Below are 20038 nucleotides of genomic sequence, written 5' to 3'. Positions count from 1 at the left end.
TTTTTTCTCTTAATTTACTTAAATTTTACCTCCTACCTAATTTACTTCCATTTTACCTTAATTCCTTTTTGGAAACCTCAGCCTTTGGATCTCTAATACTTTCCTTATCTGATTCATGAATCAGCCTACTGATTGGAATAAGAGATGTGTGGAAATTTACAGAATATAATGTTCAAAGTTTTAAGAATGTTTGAGGAAGTCAGTAGGGACAATAAGTTGGAACAGCCTAACAAATGTACACCTGAAAAAAAAAAAAAAAAAAGACAACAAGTCTGTTGGGTGTTTCTGTTTTCACAGCTCATTTCCTATTGTTTTAGAACCCATTCAAAATTACCATGAAGTATTTGTGAATCACCAAAATGGTAATAATTCATCAGGACACCTAGCTTGAATAAATCCCACAAGTCTTTTTAGTGTGCCAGATAGATTTAGTAGCATTATCTACTAGAACTTAGAAAAGAATGGTATGACTGATAAGTAACCCTAGTATTTTAATTTAAAAGGTTTTATATCAATATGATTAAAAATTAATAAATATAACTAATAATTTTTCATTTTGTTTATGACTGTTTTATCATTGTTTTCATGAATATATATTAGGTTGGTGCAAAAGTAATTGCAGTTTAAAAGGTTAAAAACAATTGCAAAAACCACAATTACTTTTGCACCAACCTAATATTTTACATTATTGTCATTACATTGTGGAAATCATTAACATTATATCATAAACTTTTCCATGTTGCTACCTAGTCTTATTTTTGTTTTAAAAGGTTGTATCATAAATTTTATTTCAGATGTTACCACATAATCACTACTTCTTCTTAACCACGGAGATAGTTTTTCATTATTTATTATATTATGGAATGATGCTGAGAATATCCTCATGCATTCAATTTCTCATCTATTCAGTTTTTTCTGCAAGAATGAGATTACTGAGTTAAAAGTATGAACATTTTTATGTTTTTCCTGCATTTTGATGTTGCTGTCAAAAAGGGTATATCAGTATAGTCACAGTCCCACAAAATATTTTTCTCACTTCCACACACACTTCTACTACTTTATGCACACTGTACACATCTTGCATCTCTAAGGCTGGTAAACATACGTGGATGAGAGTACTATTGTGTTGTCTTAAATACTTTAGTTTTGAATAACCAAAAACGTCATTGGCCTTAGATATAACGACTGTATACAAGATTAGCGATGTAAATGATGTAGAATTCAGAATCATCAATAGGCCAGAAAACCACTTTATGACAACTTAGCATATTGATAAACCTTACATTTTTAACCATCTCTTTGAAATTAAAATAATAAAAGAGGGATGGAGGTAAAGATGTTATTATATTCCAAAGAATTTTCTATTGTATATCATGCAGACAACCAGATTAGTTCTTAATAAATTCTTAGGTGAATCCAGCAGCATTTTCTAAAAAGTTCCAGTTAAATGAATTACTATAGAAACTGACCAAACATCTACAACAAACAAATTGTAGCTTCTAAAACTATTTGCATTATTGACTATATATTATTTTTTCTCGGCTGAACTATATTGGGTAAGACATAGTAAACATTATTTATGATGATTTTACTATATAAAATGCTTTTATAAAGCTCATTAAGGAAAACTATGCCATATATATCCAATCCTAGGTTCTATGTAAGAAGTATCTTAAACCCAGGGGAAATAATAGATTTTTCTGAGTATTTTTAATTCATGAGTTTATAAGTTATTGATTATAAAGTTTAATGCTAGTAATTATATATATATATATATATATATATATATATATATATTCATCATTTTTAAAGGGCAATTAGCTATTAATTTATCAGAATGTTTTTTGATAACCATTTTTTTCTAAAATAAATTTAGAAATAGATTTTTAATATCTTTTTAGGTAATTTTATATCTCATTCTATTAAACAACTATAGGGGGTTTTTCTATTGAGGATCACTGAAGTGATTAAATTAATAAAATGGAATTAGTTTAATTTGATTTGGGTCCTTTGGTTGAGGAATTGAGAGATGTAAATCTCATTTAAAATTTTAAGACACAAAACATAAAATATTATTTACCATATATAAGAGATCTTTTCAAATAGATTTCATTTCTGTGAGGTGGTCAGCAGAAAACCCCATCTTCCTCAAGGCACAATTTCTCAGTTTCTGGAGAATCAGCTCTCGGTGGGGCATTGATTTTCAAAATTAGGAGAAGTTTTTGTGCTAATTGATTAGTACATTGTACTAATTGATTTGCAACAATTTAGAGGAAAATTCTAATCCTTGCGTCTGACTTTGACTCAGTCTCTGCTACCTCAGCCCCTGAAATTCTGCTTCTGGCCATGGCTTTTTGATTTCCTTGTTCTTGACTTTTTCCTTCTGCATACAAACTCCAGTGTCCTCCCACGTGTGCCTGCCAGCTTTGATGAACTTGAATCAAAAAGGGACCCTGTTGTCATCAACAAGTTTGCAGTCAGGCAGCAGATACTGTACCTTCATAAAATAATAATTGGTTATTTTGTAGCCAACATTTTATCTTGATGCTTTAACGACCTAGACCTACATAAGAATAATAAAATCTTACATTTAATCAATAATTAAAATCAGTCTACCAGAATACGTAAAAGAAATCTATGTAATTCACAGGCAAGAGATGTTATTTCTGTAGTGAAGACCTAACTGCTTCATTTGTACAGGATAGGCAAGAAATCTCATACTTGAGAAAGCAGGTTTGAAATCTCTTCATGAAGAAATAGCCTAAGCGATTTGCTCCTCCCACTGTATTTTCCATGTAGAAGTTTTTTCTCTTGTATGTTTTGCTTCCCTGTATCATTTCAATTCTTTCTGTCCCTCCCCCTGTCTCTTCCCTGCCTCCCTTCTCTGACACCATTACTAAACTAGTATGAAAGAATGGTATTGTTTTAAAATCTTAAAAAATTTTAGATTTTAGATTTTACTGATTTTTAAAGCAGCTAACAGAAAGTGTTAACCTTAGCTAGGTAAATCACCCCTTTGATGTATAATCAACACTAGACACTGACATGTTCATTAGTGAAAATTGCCTTTATATTTCATTACATTCAAACAAGTAAGACATTTACTTGTCTGTTTGTTATATGGTAAAGCCTATGTTCTTGTATAAAACTACTTTTTTTTTTCCCATTAACTGATTTGCTTATTCACTCATTCATCCAAATTTAACAAAATATATTGAGCATCTATGTGTCAGGCACTTGAAGCTCTTGATATAACGATATTCAAATAAAACTCCATTTGTGATCTTCAAGAAACTCATAATCTGGTATGGGAGGTAAATAGGCAAATAAATAATGATGTTAGTAGATGCCCCTGGGAGAAATAGAGGAATTATGGTGATTAGGAACATCCTCCCAGAAGACATGTGAGCACTGGTCGTGAAACGTGACCTTAATAGACAGAAGGTAGCAGTGCAGGTGTGGGTCATGAAAAATGCCTCATAGGAAAGCAGGTAAACTTGGGCGAAAGCCATGAGCTTGGGGCTAGAAACTGGGGCAAGACTTGGCAGTGATGGGAAATGAGACTGGAAAGGTGGGCAGGGATTAGAAAACAGGGCCAGTTTACTGAGAGCAGACTTTATTCTGTGGGCATAGTTAACAGTTTTCAGAATAGGACCAGATTTTCATTATACAAGATCACCCTAACAGCATATATACGGACACTAATGAAATGAGCAGATGAGAGTTGTAGAAACTCAGAATCAAAATGGTGAGGAGTATGCATATTTACATGTGTCTGAAGTTAGAGAAGTCTAACTGTATATGAAAGGCAGCATGTCCTGTGTACATACAACCTACTCTAACTGCCTTTGCTCCTTCATCCTCCAGTGGTTTGTATATGGAAGGAACTCAGTAAATGCTCTTTGACCTTACTCTGAACTGATGGCCTCAGTGGTTTTATTCCCCCCTAACGTATGTTTTTTTCCTATAAAAGCTTTTTATATTTCTGTGTGATCCATTCCCCCATATCACTATACTTTGTTTTTCCACAGGATTCAATTCTTGAAATAGCTGGAGTGAACAATCTTCTATTGAAATCTGTAATTGTTTACGCTCGTATTCTCTTTTAACGTGGCTTCCATAGAGTTCTTCCCTGGGCATTTCCCTGGGTATCATTCCTAGAGCATTTTGCCCTGAGTTTGGAATCTGCCAAAACAAAAGTTAATTAAAAAATGTTAATTCTCAAAATTACCAACCACATGTTGGAAATACATTTTTCTCTCTTGCTCCAATGTAATATGCAAGTTTTAGAAATTACATCAAATCTGCAAATTTTAGCGTATCATGTGTGCCACAAGAGTGGTTTTCTTTCTTGTTAAGGAATAGTCATGATTCGTTTTACAGTGGAAACATACAACACACTTAAATTTCATTCTTTCAGTATTTCTTCAAGTAGCAGTTTCATTTTTATAGGAAATTTTTGGTATAGAACGATCTCAAATTGAATGTGCAATGTGAAGAATGTCATCTGAGAGATGTGTCATTAGATTCTGTCTATCTCTGTAATGACAGATAGCTAATTGAAAACTGAAAAATACAGGAATTTAGCTAACTCCTTCCCAAATAGCTCTATATTTGCTTTGCTTAGATAAATACCAAATGTCCTCCAATATTGTTGAATGTTTTGATTTTCATCCAGATAACCAGTTTTATACAAAAATATTTTGGAATTTTGAGATTTCCCCCCCCTTATTTCTGTTACCAAGGGTTAAGCTATATGTATCATATATACCGGTTTTACCTTGTGTATATAAATGCACAAAAAATCATGAAGGCTTTTTTGATCCCTTGTCTCTTCGAGGCAGAATTAGCTGCTTCCTCCTCTATGTCCCATGACAGATGCCACAGTCACAGTTTGTCTTAAAATCAGATTCCTCTATGAGCCTGTAAGCTGCTTTTAATCCCTAGAATCTTGCCCTGTACCTTGCACACAGGAGGAGGTCCTCAGTTTGTTGGACACCTGGTATTCAGTTCAGATTTTCTACACTATCTCAAAATATATGGCTCCATTGTTGTTTATCACGTATATAGGTAGTTCTTCTGTTGTACAGTATTATAAATGGTATATTTCAGATTATGATTTAACGTAGGTGATGTAATAAAATCTACATAACAATTGCATTTGGAAATTTCTAAAGTCAGTTATTCACTATTCTTATTATTAAATCCAGGCAGCACATACCTATATCATTTTGGAGTTTCTTTATTTGGTTGTTTTAATATATGCATCCCCCAAGCCAAGGCAATTATAAGACAATATCTATTTTAGAGCGCAAAATTTATGAATATATGTAGTGTATAGTAAAAGTTTGAATATATATAGGCTTTCCTTATTTTATTTTTCTTATTCCTTTTTAAATGTCTTTATGGTTTTTAAGTATATTTTTTCAATAGATAATTATGGTTCAAAATTCAAAAGGTAGAAATGAGTGTACAAATAGAAAGTAGCTCTGTCTGCTACACTGTGCCAAGCCAAACTTGTGTTTCCTCTCAGAAACATTCTCTACATATACAAGCAAATTTATGTAACTATATACATATACTCACAAATATGTATTTTTATATATGTATTAACAACAATGGCACAACTACAAACATTGTTACACATGCTTGTTTTTTACTTAATATATCTTGGCTTTTTTTATATCAATACTCATCTTTTTGTTTATTTTTAACCAGAATTTACAGATGAGAAGGAAGATATACTTGAACTCTTTAAGAAAGCTTGAAATGTTTCCATGTGTAGAATAGAAATATTTATTGCCTAACAATGAAATGACAGCTATGAAATGCTTCACCTTCTAGACCAGAGGTATTAATAAAAAGATAATGTGGTAATTATATATGTAAGTTTAAATACTCTAGCAGCCACATGAGAAAAAAATAAAAAGAAACAGGTAAACTTAATTTTAGTAGTATATTTTATTTAACACAATATAGCAATAATATTATTATTATAAAATGCAACCAATGGAAGCAATTTTTAAAAAATAAACTTTATTGGGGAATAGTATGTTTCTCCAGGGCCCATCCGGTCAAAGTCGTTGTCCTTCAATCTAGTTGTGGAGGGCGCAGCTCAGCTCCAAGTCCAGTTGCCATTTTCAATCTTTAGTTGCAGGTGGTGCAGCTACCATCCCATGTGGGAATTGAACTGGCAACCTTGTTGTTGAGAGCCCACTCTCTAACCAACTGAGCCACCCGGCTGCCCCCTGGAAGCAATTATCAATGAGATATTTTACGTTTTGTTATTATTACTCAGTCTTTGAAATTCATTATGTATTTTGTATTTACAGTATAGCTCAATTTGAACTAGCCGTATTTCTAGGGCTCAGTAGCCAGATTTGGCTAGTAGCTACTGTATTGGACAGTGCAATTCGAGACCTTCTTACTTCCCAGTGGTTTTAAGTAGCTAAAGGTAGAAGCCTTGCCTTCATATCCCAAAGCCTCCCATGAAAAGAAGAGTTTTAGTACTCTGTTCTGATGGGCAGCTGGGGCCTCTCCATCACTGTATTCCAGGGGAAAATGGCCGTCAGTGTCTTCTGTGCTAAGCTCACACTAGTTAACCCAATCTGTTGACACTAGTCTATTGTATTCTACTGTTTGCCCTCACTGTAACTACATAACAATCTCTATTATAAAAATTTAAAAAAACCCTCTGATTATAAGCATTTTCTGGCTTGTTATATTTAAACTGCAGCTTTGAAAGGGACTTTTTCTATCTACAAAGAATACTAAGAAAAACATAATAAGAAAAAGCCACAATAGGTCAATAGGGACCCAGCAAGGCCAATCTCTAGGTTAACAACTGTAGGCTGTCCTTTGCATTTATAAAGGTTTATGGGCAGCTAGAGTGAAAAAATACTGAAGGAGATTCTCCCAACTCTGAGACTCTGATTCTATGAATACAAATTATTCTCTCCATGATTGAGACTGGAGCTCATTGTGTACAATCCATGTTTGTAAATAGAACTATATTAAAATATCTTAGCACCATATAGTTTACTTTCCATCAAGGAAAAGGAAAATTCCCATTGTCTAATAAACAGAACACTTTTTTTTTGGACACTTTAAAATATCTATGTGTTGTGAACTGACTGTACAAGGCAAGAAAGGGCAGTGTTCCGAGTTCATGCTGAATTCTTGCAGCATGCTAACACTTTGGTTTCCTTTTCAAAACTGGCGGGCTTCAGCTTCTAAACATGTACCTATTTTGTTACACTAGATGTGGAAGCCACTGATTTAATACAGAAGTGCTTCTCTGGTACCCTTCAACATGGCAGCCAACCAGACTCTTCTGAGCATTAATAAATAGTTTGGAATGAACCCTTCTACATGCTAAAGCCTGGGTTCAGCAGGTCTCCTGAGTGCTGAGCAAGTTGGGTAGGATCTGAAGGAACAGCCTGAGTTCTGGCTGTGAATGTGATGCACATGATGGGTACTGCTAATGCTCATGGAAAGCCTACGCTTGCTACTACCTATTCCTTTGTTTTAAATGATATAGTGAAAATGTAGCTCCATAGCATTTAAACCTACTTAAACTGACTTAGTAATTAAACTTGTACAGTTAATCAACGAGAAAAGAATTGCAGTGCACTGGACTCATTACACAACAGTGAAGCATACTGTCACCCTCTCATTTTTCAATTGCACAGCTGTATGGCCCTTCTTCCACACCTCTCTTTAGTCATCTATTAACACTTGCTTGGTTTTCTTGTATTTATTATGCCTGAAAGGTATAAGAGGAAAAGCACACAACTCAGAATGGTTGACTTTAGCCCTTTCTATTGTTTATTTTTAAAAAGGTAAAGTAAAAAATAAAGATAACGTCATAAAGATGTCATATACTCATTAATTTTGTTGTCCTTTAAGCCAAAAACAAACAGTCAGTGATATACTCTCAATATCACAAATTTAAAGTTTTTGTGAACTGTACATGTAAAGGCCAAGTTTGTTTTGGCTTTACTCATTACTGGACTCCCCAAATTTTATTTTTCTGTATGATTTATAGGTTACTTCTGTCACTTCAGTGTGTCCAGTCCACAAATCAGATCTCCTTCGGAGGGACTGTTTCTTACGATGGTCTCTCATGTAATTGCATGAGTCAGTGAATATTCTTTAAGAGGTCAACTAGGTTAGAAGTAGACTAGATTGTTGCTCTTACAATAATTATTTAAAAGAAATAACTTCTGTAAGCTCAAGTGTTTGCATTTAAAGGTTTATACGAAAACATGTACATTTATTTTGCAGGGTAATGGTTTAGAGCAGGACTGTCATTTTAACTTCACCTACTTTGAGTGCATATAAAGTTCGTACTTTTTCAGTTGAAGGAAATATATACTTTCCTCATGTTAAGAACTTTTTTGCTGCTCTGATGCTGTTCATCAGTCTACTTTTCTAAACTGAGCCTCATTTGTCAGTTCTTCATTGCACTTAAGATTATGTCTTAATAAAAGTCAAAAATCAGTTTGGATCATAATAACTGAAATTAGAAATTTAGAATAGGAAGGGTTACCATTTACTTTGGCCAAATGGTACCCATGTTCCTGGCACAGACATCCCAATAAGGATGCTGCTTAGTTCACCTTAAATACCTATTTCTGGCTTTCCAGGCAGTCCTGGCTCCCCTTCTATTCATAGAATCCTTTAAAAAAACAAGTATGGTATACTCATTTAGTCTACGTAGGTATTTATAGAATAAGCCAGTATGTGATGACAGTAGAATCAGTTAAACATAAATTCTTTTCTCTTTTTATGCACTACTTGACATCAAAAGCAAAAAGAGGTAAGTTGGCTATAAACCTGTAGGTGAATCTTATTTTCTTTAATAGATTTATTCCTGACAGCATTGCTTTAATTAAATTTGTACAAGTCAAATACTTTTACATTAGGAAGCTTGTCATTGTACATCTTTACTTTTTTTCTTTGAAAAATGAATAAGCACGTTCTATAAACTTGGATTTTTAAAACACTTAATGTTTAAATATACTGTTTTTCCTTTAACTGAATTAAACTTATGGTTTAATTTGCTTATGAGGACATGGCGCATTTTGAAACACTTGGTTTAGTTTTGGGTTTTCTGAATTGTTTCCCCCCAAAAAATGTGGGTTACATTATTATAAGTATTTCTTCTTTCTTAAAAAAAAAAAAGCCAAGAAACAACTGACATTGGTGAAAGCCTATACTTTTCAGATCCATCGCTTTATAGAAGAGGATGCCCTGAACCTCTCAGAACATTTTCTAGTGTTGATTTTTTTTTTTAATGAAAAAAAAATTAAATAAGAAAATCAAACACATTTCACTGAGTGGTGTCTCATATTTTTCTTGTTTGAGACATTTTTGCAATTGATCCTTTTAGTGGGTTTTTGGTTATAGTTCATTTAACTCAATTCTCTTTTGTTTCTTTTTGATGATGATGAATTTTGACATTTCAACAGTATAGCTGGTCTTTATTTGATACATGCTTTTTATTGACCTTACTTAATGAGAACCGGCTACCATACCACCTTGCGTTAACTCTGTGCCAGCTGACATTTTTCTTGGGAAGGACATTTCTGAACAAAAGGTTATTTTCTAAAAGGTGTTTAATTGGTTTAAGAATCTGGCAGCAAAATGTACTTTTACCTCTTGGTGCCACTGTATTTAATTACCCTCTCCACCTTTACTTTCCATATCTTCCTACCATAGGCTGTTGATTACATGCTCATTGTTTAATTGTAAGTTGTTCATAAGCAGAAAGTTGACTGCACTGCAGGGCATTTTTGTATTTCTCTTTTGCGAGGTTTGAAATAAAAATACATAATGAGTATTGCTTTGTTTTACCAGCTAGTCATTTGATATTCATCAGGCAATGAATATTCATCAGCAAATGGAAAGCTTTGTGAAAATTTATGTCTAATCTATAATCATCGAACAATATAAAAATGCTCCCTCTCCTTAGCAAGTCACACTTTGATTCTGCGTTGCTGAAGAATATTTTAATGCTTGTCACCAAAATGTGATAAACTATATAGAGTTGTCATTATATAAAGGCAGAGCCAGATAGTTTTAAGGATTTGTTACCTAGTTATATTTTTGCATTGTCTATATTGAAATTTTTTTGTGTTTTAACAGTTCTGTCTATTGTTCTCTGGAAATTTTTAATGAATGATTGTATTGACTATCAAGGGTATAAACATGTAATGGGATTTGCTGTGTTAAGCACTGACGTAAAGTTAAGGCTGAAGTGCCGGGTGACATAAATTAGCAGATAACACCTGAATAGTTGGAAGTTATGATGTTGTCCTATCTGTGGGTACTTTCTGAGAAATTAATGTACTAACAGGATATATGATATGTTTGGCAAAAAGGGATGAGATAGCCAACTCTATGTGTTTGATTATAAAGTGCTAAAAGTTGTTCGCGACTATCCATTTTTATTAGTCAATGCACAATTAAATTCATCATTAGATTTTTGAAAATATTTCAACTTTTCCTAACTACTGTTTATATTTATGTAAATGTTTCTATCTCATGCTCTCCTTATTATTTTTCTTTATGTGATGTTTCTACCTTAAATCTTTCCTTTTTTTCCTAAATTCTCTACTCTGTATGTCTGTTATTTCAACTTATGTGTATAGGTGTCTATAGGACTACTTAAGTGTTCAAGTTGTTCCTACTAGGAGAATGTATTTTGATGCTTCTTTCCATTAACTTTTCTGTTAATTCACTAATTAATCATTTTGTAGATTTAGTGAGGAATAATTTAGTATTGATGTCATTTGGTACACTTTAATAATGGCAATTTAAAAATTATTTTCAAGATGTATATGTGAAAGTCTTACAATTATCAAAGAAGAATAATTAATCACCTGATATCACTAAATTAGCTTTAAAATCTTGATCAGCTCACATTTTCTCCTTCTTATTCCTTTTGTTAGACAAATGTGGTGATGACAAGAATGTCTAAATTGTAAACTCTTCTTTGAGTGGATCCATCAGAAAATGGCATTTAGAAAGTACTAATAAAGCAACAAATCCAAGGATGCTTTAAGAGAGGTGAAGTCAGTATTTTACCACATGCAAATTCCCCAGGCAAACTACTGTGGGGAAACAAGGAATTGTCAGGCAAGGTCCTCTCTACTTTCAACTGTGTAGCCTGATTGAGGAAATTAGATCCACTGCTCAGAAAGCAGTCGTCAATAACTGTATACAAGAAATGCTGACAGAGATAAGTGCTGGAATTAGAGGAAGCAGACACTTCTTCTGGAGTGGTCAGGAATAAAGACTGAAATGTGTTAGTTCTGAACAGACCAAGAAAAGAGAGCGCATTTCAGATGAATGTAATGATAGGAGCAAAAGGCTTGTCAAAATGATTTCATTGCTTAGTCTATTTTGGGCATTTTTAATTTCACTGTTGTTAATGGCATCTACTTTTGTTTCTTGAAGCTGAAAACCTCAAGGTCATCTGACTAGCTCCTATCCATGGATCCTGGGCTACATGCTCTCACAAACATTCTTTCACCTGATCTACGACATTGGTATTTAATGTCCTCACTTAACAGGTAGAAAAATTGAGGCTCAGACAGTTAAGTTACTTCCTCAGTGTCCCTCAGCTACTGGTTGGTGGAGCAGGGATCTAAACACAAAGTTCTTTCTGATGGTCTCTAAATCTCAGGCTGAAATGAGGAAAAGTTAAGGAGCGTAGAGGAGAGAGAATAAAAAGGAAGGCAAAGAGATCATATACTATTATACCACAGAAACATCATTGGCAAATGGAAGGAAATTATTGTGATATACCCATTATCCATTCAAATGGATTATTGTGTAAAACCCACACTTAACACGTTGCGTACGGATCACGAGAATCTTCGTTTTTTCTGAGCCATGCGTTAAGGACGGATAATGAGAATTCTCATTTTTACTGTTGACTCTTTTTACTTTGCACATTTTATTGAATTATTTGTGTTTCGTTGATATCTAACGGGCAAATGTCGTTAATGAATAAAGTCTGCATCATATGTACACTTTTTAGAATTCATATTATTTTTTTTTTCTAAAAATATAGTGACTTTGAATCGGATACATTTTTTCTCCCATGAGTCATTTCACGTGTTACATTCACAACAGTGGATGTACGAATAAACAGAGTTTTCCAGAACTGTAGTGATTTGTTTATAACATTTGGAACCTTAGTATCCCTTAGGCGATTTTGAATTATGTTATTTTTGGAAAAACACCGAATTATTTTATTTAACTCTTCGGTGATACCTCATGAAATACATATTGTAACCTCGTCAATGCAAAGTTATAGGAAGTTGAAAGGAATTATTTTCATATTATTGGCCATAGTTACGCAACAATGCTACCATGCATTGCTATGTTCAACATATCACGCATTGCTATGCAACAATGCTACCATTCGCGTTAGAATGGATTGTTTTCAAAGCTGCATTGTTCTCCATTGCCACTGCACAAAGGAAGCTGCTTTCTGCAGTATCACACCAGGAGGGATTACTAACATCATAGGTGAGTAAATCCTAAAAAATTCCATAGAAAAATAATAAATGACATAGAAGCATTTACGCTTTAAAGAGAAGGGTGCATTTTAAAGTAGTTTCTTTTAAAAACCTGCCGGAACAGAGGGGTATGAGGGATTTAAACCCCGCCGTACGCAACGTGTTAAGACCTGAGTGTACGCAGAAGTTATTTCAGGAATTATGGGGAGCACCTTTGAGCTATTGTCATATTCACAAATACCAGAATTCCTAAATTTAGGAGGCTTTTAAAAAAAATAATTATGCAGTTTTTCTGTCATCACTTCAGTGCACAGTGCAGAGAAATTTATATTTTTATACTAACATAATTACTCAAATTTCACATACTATCATCAATTTAGTTTTCCACACTAATGGCTTGACCACTTTCACATCTCTCTAAAACATTTTTTGCTAAGAAGAAAGTCTGCTGAAATTCAAGTGCAGATTTTCATTTAGAATTTGCGCTTCTGTCCTTCTGTATATATTTTTTCCTCTGAGTTTCCTTGAATTAAAATGTATGTATGTATGTATGTATGTATGTATGTATGTATGTATTTCAACCCTAGGACTGCCTAGATTTTAGAAGAATTCAAGAAAAATTCTTGGTTTATTAAGACTGAAGAGGTACTGTTGGTAGAGGAAGAGGGAATAATAACTGCTTCCACTAGAGCAAGTAAAAAGTCTCTGAGGGGCTTAAACAACAAACATCTTCTCCCAGTTCTGCAGGCTAGAAGTCCAAGGTCAAGGTGGGCAGGTTTGGTCTCTCCTAAGGCCACTGTCCTTGACTTGCGATGGTTGTCTTCTCACTGTGCCCTCACATAGCCTTTTATCTGTGTGAATACCTTCCTGGGTCTCTCTGTGTGTCCTATATCTACTAATCTCTGTTTATAGGGAAATCAGGGTCCACCCTAACTTAATTATGTCTTTAAAGATCTGATCTCCAAATATAGTCATCTTCTAAGGTACAGGGTTAGTGTTTCAACACTTGAATTTTGAGGGGACACATTTTGTCTTTAACAGGCTCAATGGGACATTCTACGGAAAGGGCATGGGGTCAGTCAGACCCTGAGCTCAAGTTCCTCTTTCCCGGGACCCTCAGAAAATTACTCAACTCTTCTGATCCTCAGTGTTCTAATTTGTGACATGGGGATAATGAGAACCAAAGTCAAATGAGTACCCTGAACACTAAAAAGCTTTTGTTCACTATAAAAACTATACAGAAAGTGACCATGCATAAATTTTTCACCTCCCTAGGTCTCAGTTTCTCATTTCTAAAATAAAAACAAAACCTATTTCTTTGAGTTTTTATGAGGATTTAAAGAGCTGTTGCTTGCAAAATGTTTAGCCTAATGTCTGTGTATATATAGCATTTAATAAATATTACATGTTACCTTATTTTTCATCCTTTCCTCTTCTACATTCCTTCTGCATGCTCTTCCTTTTCTGTTATTGCCCAAATCCCAATTAGGCAAATACTTTGGAAGAACCTGGCTAGGTTTGCAGAAAGTAGAAAGAAGGTTATCCTATGGACATAAAAGAGGATGCCTCTATGCCTTGATGATTAACTATGGAGTTCTCTTAGAACAATCCATAACTGTCTGTCCATTCTTAATCTAATAGCTTCCATAATTAAACATTTTCGATTTTCTACTAACAGTTAATCATCGGTCCTTATTGAAAGGTCCTTAATGAATATTGACTGTTTACTCCAAGTAGGTAAGAGTTTTGTTCTGAAGTGATATATATTTGAAAATAATAGTGATGTCATATTCTATTGTTCAAGCAATTGTTCAAGTGGGTAGATTTAATTAGCAAACCTATGTTCCTTTAACAGTCTTAGAAACAGTACACCATGTTTACAAATATATTAACTGTCTCGCCAAAAGGTACTCTTTGTGTCATGAATTGCCATTTTCCCAGCCAATATGTAAGTATATGAGTTGCCGCTTTCAAAATGAGAAAGGAAAAAAAAGGAAAGCACATATCCCTTTCCTTCTCACTTTTCTTGTTGAAGGAAAGAGGCTGAAAAATTGTGGCCTTATGAAAGACAGGGGAAGAGGTCCCAGGGAGAAATAGAATATGGAAGTGAGAAGGTGAATTCCTAGGTGTGCCAGAAGAAGAAATGTGGAAGTATAGTTTTTATACAATGGAAAAGAAAGTAGTTTCTCTGACCTGTAGACCAACAACCTTGACGCTGATCTGAGGAAAATTTCTGGAAATTGATGGGTTTTGTATGTTCAATGTAAAGTACTGAACTTGCTAAAAGTTCAGTTGGATTGCCAATAACCAGCATTAGTTCATCAAGAATGACTTACGCTGAGCTTACCCTCATTCTCTATCTCATAAGACCAGGGAAAGTGGTAACATAATACATCTGACTTTTGGCAAACAACTAACCAGATATTTTATAATATTTTTTAGACAAATAGAGAAATTCTAGATGACAATGTAATTGTTTGGATTCATAATTGGTTGGACATGTTCAAAGGGTCCAAAATCATAGATTGATATTTATGAAATACTGTCTCTACTTAGCCTGGCCTTATTATTAGTTGCTAATATTAGATAAAGATGAAGATATCAAGCTCATAACAATCACATTTTCTGATTTAAAAGAGAAAGGGGAGAGACAAGTTAATCTGCTAGATGACGGAATAGGATCTAAAAGATGTTTGTGGTAGGAAAGGGTGAGACTTATTAGAGATAAACATAAAGCTAAAAGTATATAAAATATTGCATTGGAATTCCAGACACAGTAAGTACAGGATGGAGGAAGCATGACTTGATAACACCATCTATAAACAAAGTAAGCTCATGGGAAATCGCAGTGTGATGTGACTGCCAAAAAAGTGCCAAGCTTCTGGTGTTTTAATAGAATCAGGATGTCTCAGATGAGGCAAGACTGCCACTCCACTTCACCAATCACATGTTATCATACCTGATTTCCTTTCTGGACCCCTCATTTTTAGAAGGTTGTACGCAAACTGGAACATGGTCGGGGAGCAAGGAGAAGAATGAGGGAAGTTGAAATAGTGTCTTAATGAGCAAAAACTTGGCCTAAGGAAAGCTCAGGGGACAGAGATATGTTTCATGGGAAAGTGCATAGCATAGCACCTGGCAGAGTTTATGGTCATGAGGGAAGGAAATGTGATATGGAAAATAAGATCACATGAAATGGTAGGGATGCATTAATACTCAAGTCAGGAAAACCAGGGGTTGGAGAGCGAGCCATTCTGTAGGAGACTGTTGACCACAAATTGCTACTGCTCTGCCTTCCCCAGAGCATCTGGGGACCAAGGACGCCATCCCTGCAGCACCACTAATCATGCTGACCAGGTATGGTCTCTATAGGTCAGTTTTGACCCACTCTGTCCTCTCCAACTCCCACCACTGTCATCTGAGCCAGGTGTGAAGCACAAACCTAGAGGTGTGCTTCACGAGAGGCTCTCACCCTCCCATTTCGAACAGCCACCAGTGGGCTCATGGACTCCCTAAGGCATTGACTTTTCTAAATTGCATTGAAAAGTTTAAAAATAGCAGAAGCCTGAGGAAATGCATGACAAGGCTTTCTCTCCCTGCCAATGAAATTCATTAATTTCAGCCACCTCTTTATAGAAACTGGATATTATCCCCATCCCAGCACCCTTTCTCTTGCTTTGTGTTTTAGAGGTAATTTGTTGCCTTCAAATTACTATGTCAACTATCTGGTGAAGTTCTTAGATTTTTTTTTGATTTTATGACCCTGATATTTTCTAGAGGTAGCTGGTGTCAATTTGAGAAACAATTAGAGTAGTGAGTAGAAAATAAGCCTTAGCGTCAGAAAAGTCTAAATTTAAATCTTTGCTCTGCCACTTCCTAGCTGTGTGACCTTGGGCAAATAAATACAAAGGGTGCCAAAAAAATGTATACACATTTTAAGACAAGAAAAAATTGTGCTAAAATTGTAATAATATATACTGATAACAAAAGATGAATACAAGTCACATTTGACTTCTGCAATTACAAGAGGTGCTCAAAGTGGTTACCATCAGTGTCCAGACACTTCTGATTACAGCGAACTACTGCTTGGGCAACGTTGGTGTGAGGCCTCCTAGATCTTCCCATGTGCATATCACACTCAGTACCATGTGTCTCAAACTTATCACGAATGCGTGCAATTGTTAGGTGTATTGGAGGTTCTGTTGCATATTCATGCCTTCATTATCATTGTACTTCCACAACGTTCTCGAATTTCAAATACCACTTCAAATGGTCTTGTGCACAAAGAATGACAACCATGCTTCCACCATTTTCTTTGTCCTGCCTGTCGCATGGTGACGTTAGCATTCATTTGATTAATGCCATCTTTTGAGCGAACGTCATACTACACATTGCTACCATAATTCAATTCAACTTCAAAAAGTAATACGTAGATAACATCTCTTAAAATGTGTATACATTTTGGCACTTCTGTATATATGGTGATCATATATTAATTTAATCAATAAATGTTTGTGGAGCACCTCCTGTGATGCCAAACTCTGTATTTGTTTCTGGAAGGAAAGATCATGAAAAATGTTAAAGGAAAAGGTCTCAGGATATATGAAATTTTGATGTACTCCCATAAATCAAAAATACTTGTTTTCCTCATGATAGGAATAGTGAAAATAAGAACCCCAAAGTGCTGCTCAGTTATCTAATATAAAGTTCCTAGGACAAATTACATCATGGTGATTCAGCAAATAATTCCCTTCCTTCATTCCTCTCTTTTCTGCCTTCCTTTCTACTTGAGACCTTTGTTCAGGGAGGAATGTCATACAAGGGTATTCTCCCTAGTAATCAAGACAGACCTGTAGCTGCTTTAAGCAATACTATCCCGTATTCATCTCTGCCCTTGAGGCACTAACGATCTCTGAAGTATGCTGTGACATTTTTCAGGCTTATCACCTTATAATATAAATGTACAGTGTTATTTAATTCAATTCTGAACATTTCAAGTAAATGTTTTTATATGATATTTTTATAAAATATCATATTTATATGAGTTTTTATAAAATATTTAATTACTATTAGTAGAGAACATAAACAGTTAATAGTTGCTAAGAAATTCTTAGCCAACTCATTTTTTTAGGTATACAGCATAAATGTTACAACCTCCAGGAAGCATTCCCTGACCACTTAGATTGTTTCTGCTCTGAGATCCCTACACTTCCCTGTCATAAGAAGCAATGCAGTGATGTGTCTGTAAGTTGAATTCAGCCCATAGTATCCTGGATTCAAATTTTAGCTCTAACTCTTAGTGAATTTTCACAAGTTTCTTAACCTAAGTCCCCCTTCTCTCATCCCTAAATTGGGATTCATAAAACGGGGTTAAAGAAGAGTGTGCACATTAAGTGCCTGCACAGTTCTGGGCACATGGGAAGCAATTAGTAAGTGTGAGGTGTCATTGTCATCATCATCATCACCATCGTCATCGTCATTGTAAGTGCTTGTTGAATATGCTTATCTTTCTCAATTGACCAGGAACCATATCTCCTCCATTTTCCTTTTATCCCCACCTCCTAACATAGTTTGAGAAACATCATAGCAGTTTAATAACTTGACTGTTAAATGGTTGAGGCAAATTTTGGTGACTCGTATGACGGCAGTGGCACCTGGGGTTGTGCAGACCTCCTCCTTGAGACATATAATTTTCAATCTTTTATGCCCTCAAAAGCAGTGAGATGAGGCCTAGTTCCTTCGGGAGTGAGTCTATGGTACCAGCTCTTAGAGGAAGTGAGATTGTGTAAAGCTTACAGCATCTCGGAGCTCAGAGATTTTCTCAGTCTCCCAACCCACCCCTTCTATTTTACACAGTACATGCTAACACACACTGGCCGTTCAGCTAGGTCAGACATGCATGTGACTGGAGTGCTGCAGACCCAAGAAGAACTTACAGGGCAATTAAGTTCAAGTAATACAGCTATTTTTCAAATGTCGTTGTTTTCATCTGTCACCGTCTTATTTATGGAATTTGTCTTAAGGATAATGCTCAGCTAATTACTTATAAGTAATAAATGCAATTAATAATAACAAGAAGAATAATTAGCCAGAGGTGATGATACTTTTAAAGAAGAAAAAACTGATACCCACCGCAAATGTGAGAAATGTCCACCACATATTTAAACAGTTAATTAAGGGAGTGCTTATAATCCTGCTCACCTGCTTTCTAAATTTTATCACAAAACATATTTCAAATGAATAATAATCTGTGACTGCATTGGCAAAAAAATATTTCTAATATAAGTGAGATATGGAAAAACGTTTAAACCATGTAAATACTCTAATTGGTTTAATTCTAGGGCTTGCCATTACACAAAGGCTGAAGTTCTGCTGTAGAAGAGCTTCATTTACACACACACACACACACACACACACACACGCAATGTAAGACATAAGGCCAGACTCCAGGGCGGTTTTCCAAGGGTTCATGTTCATTTGCATCCATTGCATTTACCCAAATACACCCTAGGAGGACGGCACACACCTGGTTAACAGAAACAGAACTACATGTCTGGTGGCCATAACAAATTAGTCCAAGGCATTCCTAAATTACCACTTAGATAGGAAAACTGTTGGGAAAGATAAAAGGAGCAAAAGGAATTCATTCTCTAAGACTCTGAGTTTCTACAAAAGGGCATCATTGAGCTAATCAAGCTGCAAAATGGGAAAACAAAGAATTAAAGGAAAAAAATTGCCCATAGCTGAGAAAAAGGAAATATTTGTTACATTTGGAGGACTTTTACTGAGTGTGGATCTGATAGTAGTAAATGAGAATCAGATCTTGTTCCTATTCATAAGTAATAATTAAGTTACCCTGCAACAAAGACCACCTTGCAAGGGGTCTCTTCAATAATGATGTTCTCTTGAAAGAATTCAAACCAAGCCTGCCTTATATTGTGTTCTACTTCGCGTCATGGGCAGCTTTAGTGTGTCTTATACAAAAGCATCAGCAACTTTCACAATTTTTGGTATTCTGGAGTTATAGGCAGGTTTTGTTACAATAGAGAACCTACTGGTTTTAGAACATGTGATACTTAGGTACAAGCTTTAGAATGTAGGTTTCAGTACAGCCTCACTAACTCAAGGCTGCAAATCTAGAATTTGTGATAATTTGTCTTAAATATTATCTATATAACATAAAGGGAAAAGAGGTATGCTAATAAGCAAATACATAGTCTAAGCAGTTAGCAAGAGCAAATGCTGCAATTATTTAACAATAATTGAATTTTTAAGTCTAACACTAATTTTAACTTTTTTGCAAAACCTTTTTTGTGGAAATATAATCTATGCATTTAGAACCAGCTTTTTGGGTGATTCTAATATGGTCAGCCTGCTACCAGTAAACAGACTGTTCTTTGATTATTTTAGAACACCCAGCACATGGTCTTTCTTAGAGTAGGTGATTAGCGTAACTGATCAGCTAAAGCATGGACTTTTTTTTATTAACTAGCACTTTGTTAACC

General features: G+C 34.8%; 1 protein-coding gene across 6 annotated transcripts in view; it reads left to right on the top strand.

Annotated features, from left to right (window-relative positions):
* The window catches only part of BICD1 (BICD cargo adaptor 1), a 236874-nt gene that overhangs the window by 208081 nt on the left and 8755 nt on the right, over positions 1 to 20038 (top strand). The gene's annotated exons all lie outside the window — the stretch shown is intronic.

Source organism: Rhinolophus sinicus, linkage group LG02 (genome assembly GCF_036562045.2).
Source record: "Rhinolophus sinicus isolate RSC01 linkage group LG02, ASM3656204v1, whole genome shotgun sequence".
NCBI lineage: Eukaryota > Metazoa > Chordata > Mammalia > Chiroptera > Rhinolophidae > Rhinolophus > Rhinolophus sinicus.
Note: the sequence above shows the minus strand (reverse complement) of the source record. Positions and strands in the feature narration are given on the sequence as shown.